The sequence below is a fragment of the Taudactylus pleione genome, unplaced genomic scaffold (genome assembly GCF_031769625.1).
Source record: "Taudactylus pleione unplaced genomic scaffold, aTauple2 ptg000201l, whole genome shotgun sequence".
In the NCBI taxonomy this organism is placed as follows: domain Eukaryota; kingdom Metazoa; phylum Chordata; class Amphibia; order Anura; family Myobatrachidae; genus Taudactylus; species Taudactylus pleione.
Window position 1 is genome coordinate 5,726,191 of NW_028284603.1, and position 14,042 is coordinate 5,740,232.

Sequence of the window (14,042 nt, forward strand, 5' to 3'; positions counted from 1 at the left end):
CCGGTGCCTGGTGCTGTTTCCTTAAAGGAAACCTCTGACAAGAAGCTGGAACACACATTAAAATCCATATATACTGTAGCAGGGGTTTTGATGCATCCAGCACTACTGTAGTTAGTTGTTGGGTGAATAAGGCCATTGAGGCCTGGGCGATGCAGCTGGCGGAGGGGATTAAGACAGGAATGCAAACTGACGACCTAATTCAGTTAGCCGAACAGATTGCAGAATCGGCTGCATTCCTTGGAGAACCATCTAAGGACATTTGTAATCTATCTGCCAGATCTTCAGCATTAGCTGTATCGGCTAGATGGGCTCTGTGGCTGCATCAATGGCAAGCAGATGCAGAGTCTAAGAGATTGGTAGAGGCCCTTTCTTTTACTGGGGAGGTACTTTTCAGCTCTGAATTAGATAAGTGGATCTCGCAAGCTACAGGTGGGAAATCTACTTACCTACCATCTGCAGCTCCTCCTCTTACTAGAAGACCCTCAGCAGGTCCTTCCTTTTCGGTCCTTTCATGCCCCTGGAAGATTTAGAGGGCATTCCAGAGGAGCTCCGGCCCTCTCCAGGGGTTCCAGAGGCTGCGGTAGAGCTTCGGCATCAGCTGCCTCCAGCTCACAGAAGGACAAAGCAGCTGCTAAGCCTGCCGCATGATGTTCTCCCTTCTCATTTGAGGGATCCCAGGGTTGGGGCTCGCCTTTTACATTTCAAGGAGAATTGGATCCAGTCTTGCCAGGACGCATGGGTCCGGGACATCATTATTCACGGCCTGAAGTTAGATTTCCAGGTCCAACCTCCTCCTCGTTTTTTCAAAACTGGTTTACCTCTGGTTACAGAAAAACGAGTAGAAATTCAGGAAGCAATCCAAGAGCTGTTATTGTCTGAGGTAATAGTGTTCCGACCCACCAGAGAGGTCAAGGGTTTTATTCCAGCCTATTTGTGGTGCCCAAGCCGGATGGCTCCAGGAGGCCCATCCTCAATCTCAAGGATTTAAACCCTCATCTTCCAGTTTTCAAATTCAAGATGGAATCTCTAAAATCTGTTATAGCGGGTCTCGACAGGAACAAGGTTCTGGTGTCCTTAGACATAAAGGATGCTTATCTCCACATCCCCATCTGGCCTCTTCATCAGGCTTTTCTTCGTTTTGTGGTCCTAGACTCGCATTTTCAATTTCAGGCCCTACCTTTCAGTCTTTCATCAGCACCAAGAGTGTTCACAAAGGTTATGGCAGCGATGATGGCCCTGCTGCATTGTCAGGGGGTCGTCATTGTTCCATACTTAGACGATCTCTTGACAAAAGCCTCATCGGAAGCTCGTCTGTTAAGGGACATTCATTTAACTCAGAGCATTCTCTTACAACACGGATGGATACTAAATTTCAAGAAGTCCTCCCTGATCCCTACTCAACACCTACTATTCCTGGGAATGATACTGGACATGGTGGAACAAAAAGTTTTCCTGCCTCACAACAAGGCTGCCTCCATTCAGCACATGGTGCGCCTGATTTTAGAACATCGCAGAGTGTCTGTACATCTCTGTATCCGCCTTCTTGGGAAGATGGTGTCATCCTTCGAGGCGATCCAAAATGCGAGATTTCACGCCCATCCTTTTCAGCTGGATATCCTCTCCCAGTGGTCAGGATCCCACCTCTTTCTCCATCAGAGAGTCCTCTTGGCGCCTCAAACTCGAACATCCCTGATTTGGTCTTGCTGGCGGGAAGAAGGTTTGCGGTGTGGGATTGGACCCTCCTCACCACGGACGCAAGTCTGAGATGGTGGGGAGCAGTGACCCTGGGGAAGCATTTTCAGGGGCACTGGACTCAGCAGGAAGCCAGACTGCCTATAAATATTCTAGAGTTGAGAGCGGTGTTTTATACTCTCCAGCTGGCGCATCCCCTGTTGAAGGGTCAGGCAATCGGAGTTCAGTCGGACAACGCCACACCGGTGGCGTATATAAACAGGCAAGGCGGCACAAAAAGCAGAGCCGCCATGAGGGAGGTAAGCAGGATTCTGCTTTGGGCAGAGGAATTTGCAGTAGCAATTTCTGCAATCTTCATCCCAGGAGTGGAAAACTAGGAGGACGACTACCTCAGTCGGCAGGACATTCATCCAGGGGAATGGTCGCTCAATCCTCAGGTATTCCAGCAACTAACTCTAAGGTGGGGCTGTCCTCAAGCCAACCTCAGGGCATCGAGGTTAAACCATCAATTACCAGTTTACTACTCCAGAACAAGGGACCCACGGGCAGCGGCAGTGGACGCACTGACAGCTTCGTGGAAGTTTCATTACATCTACCTATTCCCGCCGTTTCTGCTCATTCCTCGTTACTTCAAAGAATCAAACGAGAAGGGGTCAAGGTACTCTTGGTAGCACCAGATTGGCCCAGATGAGCGTGGTACTCACTGACAGAGAATCTATTAATAGACGAGCCGTGGCCACTGCCTCTTAAGGACGACCTCCTTCTTCAGGGGTCATTTGTTTATCAAGACTTAAGGCGGCTTCGTTTGACGGCCTGGCTACTGAAAGGGCCGTTCTCAGGAAGAAGGGTATTCCGTCTATTGTGATTGCCACTATGATTTGGGCTAGGAAAGAAGTCACTTCTCAACATTACTACCGAATATGGAAAACATATGTTGCTTGGTGCGAGAGACGTAATTCTCCTCCGTCAGTCCTTAAAGTACCGTATCACATCTCCTTCTTTTTCTTCAAGCTGGTCTCACAGCAGGCCTTCCTGGGTTCCTTAAAGGTGCAGGTATCCGCGTTGTCAATTTTCTTTCAGAGGTTATTGGCCTTGCTTCCGGATATACAGACCTTTCTCCAAGGAGTTGTCAGGATTCAGCCTCCTCTTGTGCCTCCCACGGCACCATGGGATTTAGATTTGGTGTTAGCCTTCCTCCAGTCTAAAACTTTCGAGCCATTGCAGAGGGTGGAGATAAAGTACTTAACCTGGAAGGTGGTTCTGCTGTTGGCACTTGCTTCGGCAAGGCGTGTGTCAGAACTCAGTGCTTTATCCTGTCGCCCTCCTTACCTCATTTTCCAGATAGAGATAGGGCAGAGCTGCGTACTCAAAAGGCCTTTCTCCCCAAAGTGGTGATGGTTTTTCATATCAACCAGCCAATCGTGATCCCGGTATTTAAGGATGACTCTTCAAATTCAAAATCCTTGGATGTAGTCAGAGCACTCAGGATTTACGTAGACAGGACTGCCTCCCTCCGAAAATCCGATGCTTTGTTTATTCGGCTTGATGTGGCCTGTCCAGGTTGGCCTGCCTCCAAACAAACCATTTCTAGATGGATTCGCTTGACTATCATACAGGCCTACGTGGTGGCTTCCAAACAACCACCAGGTCCTATTACGGCGCATTCATCGTGCTCGTTAGGTCCTTCATGGGCGGATGCTTGTGGGATTTCCTTAAGCCAGCTTTGTAGAGCAGCCACTTGGTCAGGCAAGCATACCTTCCTAAGATTTTATCGTTTTGATACTTTTGCGGCCTCCGCTTCAGAGTTTGGCCTTGCAGTGTTGCAGGGGTCTCAGACCTCTCCCACCTGGGATGTAAGCTCTGGGACGTCCCCATTGTACTGAGGATCCAGTGTCCCATGGTGGATGAAGGATAAACTAGGATTTTGGTACTTACCGTTAAATCCCTTTCTCCGATTCCACAGGGGACTGATTCAGACCTGGTCGCAAGCGCTGTGTGCTCACAACCGGGTCAATGGTGGGCCAGTTCGCACGACGGAGCCGGCTCCGTCGTGCGCATGCGCAAGACCCGGATAGCGATGGGCAATCCGTCACTCCGGGTCTCGTACCAAAGGGGGCGTGGTGTCAATGTTGAGTGCCAGCATGCCCCCTTTGGTGGGCGGGCCGGGGCAGTGGCTGCCCAAATGGAGGCGTTCCCATGTGAACGCCTCCGTTTGGGGGCGGCCCCACTCACATCACGAGTGATGTCAGTGGGAGAGATTTCGGCTCTGTTAGAGCCGAAATCTCTCTGGGGCTTGTGGCAACGAGACCCTACCACAAGGCTCTCGTCGCAAGCCCGATGGTCGCGATGGTCTTGACCATCGCGACCATCTTCCTGGCCACTCGCTATAGCTGTGGGTGGTCACCCACAGCTATGCGAGCGGCCAGGAGGCCGCTCTAAAAAAAAAATAGCCCGGCCCTGATTCAGAGCGAGCGCTCTGTCAGAGCGTCCGGCTCTGAATCAGGGCCTCTGGACGCCCACCCTGAGCTGTTCTACCTGCATTATTACTGTTTTACAGGTTCAGACGCTGGTTTGCGCTTAAGGTGTCTGATTGGACTTTTGTTTTTTCATGTATATGTTTGTTTTCTTATGTGTATGTGATTAATGTAGCTTTTCTGTCTCCTTCTCCTTACTTCCAGCTCCCCTCGGGCACAGTTATTTGTAGACTGACCTGGGGGCGTATAGAGGGGAGAAGCTAGCTACCATTAGTATTTTATTTAAAGGTGCCAGCTCCCGGTTAACCCACTTCTATACCCCCATTGTACTGAGGCTCCAGTGTCCCCTGTGGAATCGGAGAAAGGGATTTATCGGTAAGTACCAAAATCCTAGTATTAGGCAGCCTCAGTGGTTCCCCTACAGGTCCCGGTGCCCTAGGCTGCTGCCTAATGGTATTGCCAGGCCTTGGCAACATTCTCTCCAGGGGTGTCAAACGTGGCCCTCCAGCTGCAGTGGAACTACACAACCCAGCATACACTGCCCCAGTTTTGTGATTAGGGCATGCTGGGATATGTAGTTTTCACAGCAACTGAAGAGCCACATGACACCCTTGCTCTACTTCATTACCCTCCTCCCCTCACACCCCGCCATATCCTCTCCTCCATCACCCTCCTCCTCCTTTCACATCATGACCATATCCTTTCCTTCATCACTCACCACCTTCACTCACACCCTGACTCCATCCTCTCTATCACCCTCCTCCTTTCTTCACACCCACATGTTATCCTGTCCTCCATCACCATGCTCCTACCCTCATACTCCGGCCACATTCTCTCCACCATTCTCTTTCCTTCACACCCAGGCACCTCCTCTCCTCCATCACCCACCTTCCCTCACACCCCAGCCACATCCTCTTCTCCATCACCCTGCTTCTTCCCTCACATTCCATCAACTTTCTCACCTCCATCACGCTCCTCTTTCCCTCACAGCATGGCCATATCCCCTCCTCCACCATCCTCTTTCCCTCACACTCCAGCCTCATCCTCTCCTCCATTGTCCTCCTTCCTTCACACCCCAGACATCATCTGCATCACCGCGCTCCTTCCCTCACATCTCAGCCACATTCTCTCCTCCATCACTCTGCTTCTTCCCTCACAATCTCTTCCCATCATCCACTTCATCACCCAGCTTCATCCCTTACACTGTGACCCCATCCCCTTCTCCATCACCCTGTTCCTTCCCTCACACTACGGCATCTCCTCTCCTCCATCATTCTGCTACTTGCCTCATCCTTTCCTCCATCACTCTGCTCATTTCAGTACTCTCCGACCCCTCTTCTCTTCCATCACTCTGCTCCTTGCCTCATCCTCTCTTCCATCACCCTGCTCCTTACCTCACACTCCGGCCCCTCCTCTCCTCCATCACCCTGCTCCTTACCTCACACTCCGGCCCCTCCTCTCATATAATGTCATAGAAACCGTAGAAACCGTTGTAATTCCTACACCGTTCACCTGATTTGGATGTAATTACCCTCAAATTAAATCTGAAAGTCTGCAGTTAAAGCACATCTTGTTTGTTTCATTTCAAAGCCATTGTGGTGGTGAATAGAGGCCAAAATATGAAAATTCTGTCAATGTCCCAATATTTATGCACCTGACTGTATATGTGTATGCGCGCATATATACCATATATATATATATATATATATATATATATATATATAATATAGTGTGTGTGTGTGTGTGGAGCCCCCCAACTGATGTCAAACAATCGATTGTTTCTATCGATGGCTGAATCAATCGGCCGTCGATGGTACAGCTGTCAATGACCAGAACTACAGTATACCATAAAAAATTTCATTTTTATGGTATATGGTGTTTAAAAAAAAAATGAGTTGAAATAGTTTTAAAAAGATGTTCTTGACCTAATTCAATCATAAAAAAAAAAACGACAATTTCGGAGCGGTTTTTGGAAAAAAAATTAGTCAGTTAAGTGGTTAATCTGGCACTATACTGGTGAGAGAGGTGATCTGGCCCAGTGGTAAGTGCCCTGTTCTCCTGGTGGCCCAATCCTGTCCCTGGAGAACCATGATCCAGTGATCTTACCCAGACTCACAAGAGTAGACCAGCCACTCAGATCTGCTTTCCCAGAAGTGGACTGTCCTGCAGCTGGAAGAGTCACAGCTTTGTACAGTGGTAGGTGTGGCGCTAAATGTAACTATATAAATAGAAAGTTTCTATTGTATTTAATTTACCCAATGCATTAAATGTATATTTGTATAACAACTCACCTGGTTTTTTTTGTTTGTTTTTACAATTTTGAAAACTGTTATGTCGCGTTTAATGTCTGCATTCTGCCATATATTTATATCATTGTTTCCTATGATTTGTACAGAATGCAAAGTAATCCACTGATGGGTACAGAGCGCAAAGTAATCCAGTGATGGGTACTATACCACAGTCACCCTTTTATTTTAATACCTTGAGCTACAGTATTTTGATTTCGCTCGGACATCACATTGTAAAGGATTTTATTTTCCATTAAATTTTTTATTGCATTCCTTGTCTTTATTATCCTTTTGCTTCAGTTGTCAGATCATAAGATTGCTCATAAAAGGCCACCATGGTTTGCCAATCTAATCACTGACTCATGTTGACACAATCCTGTTAGTAAGAGGTAAAGCAGTTGCATTTGAAGCATTCATATGTAATAAAAGAAACCATAAGACAGAAAACTAGTTTTGCGACTGATGCTACCTCAGCTGAAGGTCATCTCACTCGTTTATACATTCCTGGTATGGGGACGTTGTTGTTTGTTAATGATAACAGCCTTAACTTGCCTAGTAGTCAGAGGCTTGCCCTCTTTTAATTTGCTAAACATTAAGCGTGATATTGTATCAGTACAGGAACACACGTTGCTCAGTCCTCTTCACCCTCCCTTTGATCCTCCAAGATTATTTAGCAAATTAGCCTGTCAAGAAAGGAGGGATGGCGATTCTATTCCACTGCCATTGCTCTTTTTTACCTTGAACAACTTTCATATCATTCTGGCAGACAGGGATTGGACTGGCCCTCAGGTGTACATGGCAAATGCCCAGTGCCCCACTGCCTGAGGGCCCCACTCTCTGCTCAGGTTCAAGACCGTGTACTCGAATTATACATTGTTACTCTACTACAGGATCAGTTACTTGGTTGAGTTGGACCATGGATAAACTTGGATACTTGATTAGTTTCTTAGGAAACTACACCGATTAGCCCTCCTGGGCCTGATAAACCCCTGTCCTTTCTTTATAAAGGGACCTTGTTCTTTGAAGGCTGACTATGTCTTCCCTTATGGTTGGGCAAGTTCATCTGTGGCGGGTGGCCACACATGGGGCCTCATTTATCAACGAGTTTTATCATTCACAACGAGTGATTAAAACAAAGCTTACTTAGAATGGACACTGAAATTCCTCTGCCATGGCCAGGAAATCTGCTTTGGAAGACACAGTCCCTGGCCTTGGTACTCACAGAAAAAGGGGGTGACAGGAACTCTACCCGGCGCCACCCCCTCCCTGCCCCCTAACTGCCCCAGCCTGTCTTGCGAAGTACTCCCGCCATCGGAGACGTACGCAAACCTAATGGTTTGTGTACATCTTCTGAATCAGGCCCACTGTCTGCCTATTACACAATCTTTATAATTTAAAAGATGACTTTGCTGCCCCTAAACCTACTTTAGAGTCTACTGATACATTCTTATCTTTGGCTCCCATCATTAGATCCTCAGACTCAAACTGTCTTCATGGACGAATGCCAATGTCAAACATGCCATTGCCTTTTTGCATAAAGCTCTGGTTCTAGACAGTTATACCAATAATTTTTATGTTATGATTTAAAAGGAACTGGCTCCTATTCTGCTGAGAGTGTTTGAAGAGGGATCTTCATCTAGGCCTTTTCCCAAGGAGATGCTAGAAGCCCATATTATCACTATCCTAAAGTTAGGTAAGGACCCAGCCCAGAATCATTACTACTACCACCCGATAGTGTTGTTAGAGACTGACAAAACATTTGTAGCTGAAATGCTTGCTTGTAGATAGAATCCCCTACTTCTTTAGTTAGTTGACCCTGATCAGGTTTGTTTTGTTCTGAGGACATGCCTGATGAGCACTCAGTATTTGGAAACCTCAAACCTTGCCTGGGACCCCATTTGTCATGTGATCACGGAATGCAGAAAAAAGCCTTTGAGAGGCTTCATGAGGCTTTTTTTTTACTTTTTGTGGTAAATCCCTTAATGCCATTCTCGTTTTGTACTCTTCAAGCAGAACTGCTCTCTCTCCGTGCTCATCTTTGTCTTAGCCATTGTATACTTGGCGGAAAAAACGCGTAATTACATATCAATCAATTGCCATTTAATTCACAGCTCCCACCGCTAACTCTGCCTATTCGCATGTTGATCTCTGCTACCCTCCCCAAGACTTCATTGCCGGCCATTCATAAGTATTGGATACCTATTCCATTGCCTCGTGTTACAAACGAAATGGGTCGAATATAGGCCCTCATTCAGACCCGGACGCAAGTGGCCATTCGTACGTTCGGCGTACATACAGACATATGTTAATTCAAGCACTCGCTCGGAATTTCGAACGCATCTAAACATCCTCCCCAAACTCTACCAACCCCTCCTCTAACTAACGAGCGTGCCAAATAGCGAGCGTACATCCCCAATGTGGCTTGCAGGGAACGCACGCACAAGTACAAACCGGAAGTGGGCCTGTCAGATTTCGATTACCTGCTCCTTTATTCTGCCTACCTCCCTCAATCGTATCATGCCAATCAATATATCAATTAACTTAATTGCTTTTTTTTTTTTTTTTTTGGCAATGCAATAAACTTTACTCTTGTCCGTGTTTGTGTTTACCCGCAGAATACGTACGGCTTAAACATTCGCTGTTATTTGTCAAAATACATGTTTGAGACAATTAAACATTTGTTTTATTTGTTTTTAACCACGCATATTTTACTGGGTTCATTTCTTTATTTAAATTAGCTTACGCATGTCACTGCATCAAGCCTATCATAACTCGCAAAAGATTTGTGGCCCTGTCGAACACATGACTCATGCACTAACCAATAGAATTGGTCCTGTTAATTACCCAAATACATTAGCCAATCAAATTTATTTTCGGGTCTTTATTAAAATTGATTTTTAGAAAATACACCATTGCCATCATGAGAGCCTCGGCATTCACCAGGCGCGAGCTGATGGTGTTAACCGAGGTCATGGACAGGCGGATCACCAGCCAGCCTCCCCCCATCACCAATAGGGAAAAGCGTTCCGCATATGCGGAGGTACGTGGCCGCCTGCGTTCCTTCGGCTCACGCCGCCAGATCGGCCAGCTGGAGCGCAGGTGGTCCGACCTGCAACGGTAGACGCCCCGCTTGCTGGCATGCTTTCGCATGCAGATCGCGGAAAGTAATTTTTTGTGACTGTGGTTTTCATGTTTTTCTTTGTACTCATATCTGCATGGGCATGTTTTCATGTATGTCCTATTTATTCTTTGTACTGCTATCTGCATGGTCATATTTACATGTATGTCCTATTTATTCTTTGTACTCATATCTGCATGGGCATGTTTTCATGTATGTCCTATTTATTCTTTGTACTCATATCTGCATGGGCATGTTTTCATGTATGTCCTATTTATTCTTTGTACTCCTATCTGCATGGCCATGTTTACATGTATGTCCTATTTATTCTTTGTACTCATATCTGCATGGGCATGTTTTCATGTATGTCCTATTTATTCTTTGTACTCATATCTGCATGGGCATGTTTTCATGTATGTCCTATTTATTCTTTGTACTCCTATCTGCATGGCCATGTTTACATGTATGTCCTATTTATTCTTTGTACTCATATCTGCATGGGCATGTTTTCATGTATGTCCTATTTATTCTTTGTACTCCTATCTGCATGGCCATGTTTACATGTATGTCCTATTTATTCTTTGTACTCATATCTGCATGGGCATGTTTTCATGTATGTCCGATTTATTGTTTGTACTCATATCTGCATGGGCATGTTTTCATGTATGTCCTATTTATTCCTTGTACTCATATCTGCATGGCCATGTTTACATATTTGTGTTGTCAAAAATTAGCGTTTAACTAGGTCAGGGTTGAAAATATCCACAATTTGTTTCCCATCTTTTAGGGGCAGAGCGAAGACTACGGCGTCATCGCCGTCAAAGACGGCGCTCTCGGCCCCTCTCCCCAACCCCCAGCCAAACCTCCACACCCCAAAATTCCATTATTTCCCCCTCCTCCCCAGCCTGCACAGACCCTGTGGAAGATGTGTCGGGGCTCCTTCCCCTCCATCCCAATTCCCCCTCCCCTCCAACCACCCCTCTCGTAACTACTCCCTCCCCTGAATCCCAAATCACCCCTCCCACCTCGTTGGGGAATGTTGGCACATCCGAGGAGGACGAGGGAGTTGCTTCTGTCCCGGGCGTTATTTTGAACGGTATGTTTTTTTGTTTTTTTTTCTTTGTTTATAAAAGTGTTTGTATGTAATCCTGTGTCTGTGGCTTTTTTGGGGGGGGTTTGTCCGAATTTGGTGTAGATTTCTGTTTGTCTTGACCTTTTACTACTGATTTCCCCATACACATATCACACCTGTCAGAATCTGATGTTTTCTTTGGCAATTTTTGGGGTGTCCATTTTTGGGGCCTTGGTTTATTTGGGTTAAATCTGCTTTTGGTCACAATATTGTCATTTTTGGATAACTTGGTTTGGCTTGTTTTTTCATGTGGTTTCATTAATTATGTATTAAGCCCCACACTTTTCTAACCCACAGAGGAACAGAGGCGTATGGCGGACTTAGCCGGATGCATAGAAAGGATGCGGGGCTACGTCATCGGGCTGCTGGTGGTCCTCGACCATATGTCTGTCATCCTGCGTCCCTAATTTATTTTTCTTAGTAAAAAATAGTTGTATTCATTACAATTTTAAACTTAACGTTCTGTCTCATTCCTTGTCTCCAAATTTTAGATTGTTTACACTGACATAAGTAGACTCTTCCAGCAAGTATTTGCAATTAATGTCACTAAGATTGTGTGTTGTATTTTTTATGGAAACAGGCACATGAAACCCCTAACAGTAACAATCTGCTTGGCCTTTTTTGGTGTTTGACAATTTATATATTACTACATTTTACATGTTCCAATTTGGGGGGCAACCTGCTTAGGCCGACATTACAAAGCCTACTGATTGTACAGGATTCCTTTTGGTGTTGGTTTTGACCCAGAAAGCATCTTTAAATTTAGAGCAAATTGCGTCATTACAGGATTAACCCTTAATAAATTTTAACGTGGGTGAACCTGGTTACACTTGCTTGTAATGGGCAATAAAATGACCAAAATTACACTCTCAAAACATTTATTCACAACATAACTAAAATAACAAAGTGTTGACTCACAAACAATACACACAGTGAAACCCAAAAATACAACCCATAAAACACCATATGAAAAAAAAAATGACAAATCAAGAACTGGTTGATGAAGGAGCATGCCAACATGATTCCACAAATGTGGCGTTGCAATATGGGTTCCAGAATATATATCCAATGTGTCCCCATGAAGGTTTTTTTTGGGTAGCAGGAAGTAGTCATCGTTTGAGTCCCAAAGATTATGAAATCAAACAGAAGATGGGAAACAAAAAACAAATTAATTAGATGTTCTCCAAAAATCCTTACCACATTGTGTCAAAACACTTTTGGGTTGCAAATAATTACCTAAAATATCTGGGAACCACATCAGCGCATATGGCCCCCCACATACTGACCTCCGACCAACCTCGGGGGGGCCATCCTCAGGCAAGGCATCCTCTGGCTGCATTGGGACACCACTCCTTATGGCGATGTTGTGAAATATCCCACACAGGACCACAATTTTCGAAACCATATCCGGTAAATACATGAGCTCGCCACCAGAGCGGTGGAGTCATGTGCACTTCCGGGTAATTTTGCATTCAGGGACATGATCTGGTGGGAGGCATCACATACCACCACCATTACATTCAGGGAGTGATAGTGTTTCCGGTTGCGAAATATGGCCTCCAGCCGTGCTGGAGGCTGAAGTGGTATGTGAGTACCATCCACAACCCCTATGATGTGTGGGAAGCCAGCTATTTGGTAAAAATTGGCCTTGGCCACACTAAGGGCACCCATATCCAAAGGCATTTGAATAAAATGATGGAGGTGCTTGAAAAGGGCCTCCATCACTGCCCTCAGGATCCGGGAAAAGGAGGATTGTGAGATTCCCGCCACTATTCCCACCGTTGTTTGAAACGATCCTGAGGCACAGAAATGTAACACCGCCATAAATTGCGTAAGTGGTGGTATTGCTGTTGGACTGTCAATGTGCCGCTCAAGATCACTCTCTATTAATGAGAGAGTGTCTATGATGATTTGGGGTGGAAGACGGTAGCGTCTTAACACCTCATCGGGCTTCCAAAAAGGGTGACACGTGTTCAATATATCTGGGGCCTTGCACGCCTACGATGCCTACGCCTGGGACGAGATTGAGGTTGGTCGGATTCCGGGAGCATGGCCAGAACAATCCGACCAAGATCAACCTGAAATTGCAAGATTTGAATGTAAGGCTTTTTTGGGCAAAAATATTTGAAAAATTACTTAGCTTGATGATACAATCCAATGATGCTTACATGCCGGGGTATTGTCATGATTGTCCAAACCTATAAATAATAACAAATAAACAATGCAACAATTTAGGGTGGGCATTTAGGAATCTAAATTGGGTGCAAGACAAAACAGAAAAGGGGAGAAACACACATTTGGGCAAAGAGCAAAACGACAGTGCGCAGACTACCTCAATTTGGGCCCAAATGTATTAAACAAATGATAAAGGGAAAACACAACCAATTTCACGGATCAAAATAAGCACATAAAAATGCGCTAATTAGTTCGCAAATACAAGTCAAAAAAGAAACATAAAAATGCACTAATTAGTTCGCAAATGCAAGTCAAAAAAGAAACAGATAAAAATGCGCTAATTAGTTCGCAAATACAAGTCAAAAAAGAAACAGATAAAAATGCGCTAATTAGTTCGCAAATACAAGTCAAAAAAGAAACAGATAAAAATGCGCTAATTAGTTTGCAAATACAAGTCAAAAAAGAAACAGATAAAAATGCGCTAATTAGTTCGCAAATACAAGTAAAAAAAGAAACAGATAAAAATGCGCTAATTAGTTTGCAAATACAAGTCAAAAAATACGCAGATAAAAAAGCACGAATTAGTTCATACATTTCGGACTCACAAAACCAAAGGTTAAAAGTGTAAGGTCAAACAAAGTTGCGTTACAAAAAAAATGAACATTTAATAAACAAGTGAAAAAATAAACTTACCAACAGAGGATATATAAGTCACCGGATAAAAAGGTCGTTGGGGCAGAGCCAAAAGAAACCTAACAAAGGAGATTTTTGAATAAATTAACGAGCCAAAATTCACAAAAAGAAGGAGACACAAAGTGAACAAAAGTAAGACGGGCAAAAACTTACCAAAAAAAAACACGACAAAGAAAACAACCACACCAAAAAAAGCGAACAGAAAAAAAACCCCCAAAAAGACAAACCAAAAACAACTCCCAACAACGCCAAATCCAAAACCCGCCAACAATCCACTCCGACCAACGTAACCTCCAACAACCAACAACCGCCACCTCGACTCGAGACTCCCCAAGCCATAAATAGTGTTTATTTTCCCGCACAAATTAAGGAGGGATCATAGGAACGCACAATCAATGATGCGGCCGAAAAATAAGGACGCATGTATAAATACGTCACGAGGCAAAACAAACGTTCTGGTGTATTTCTTG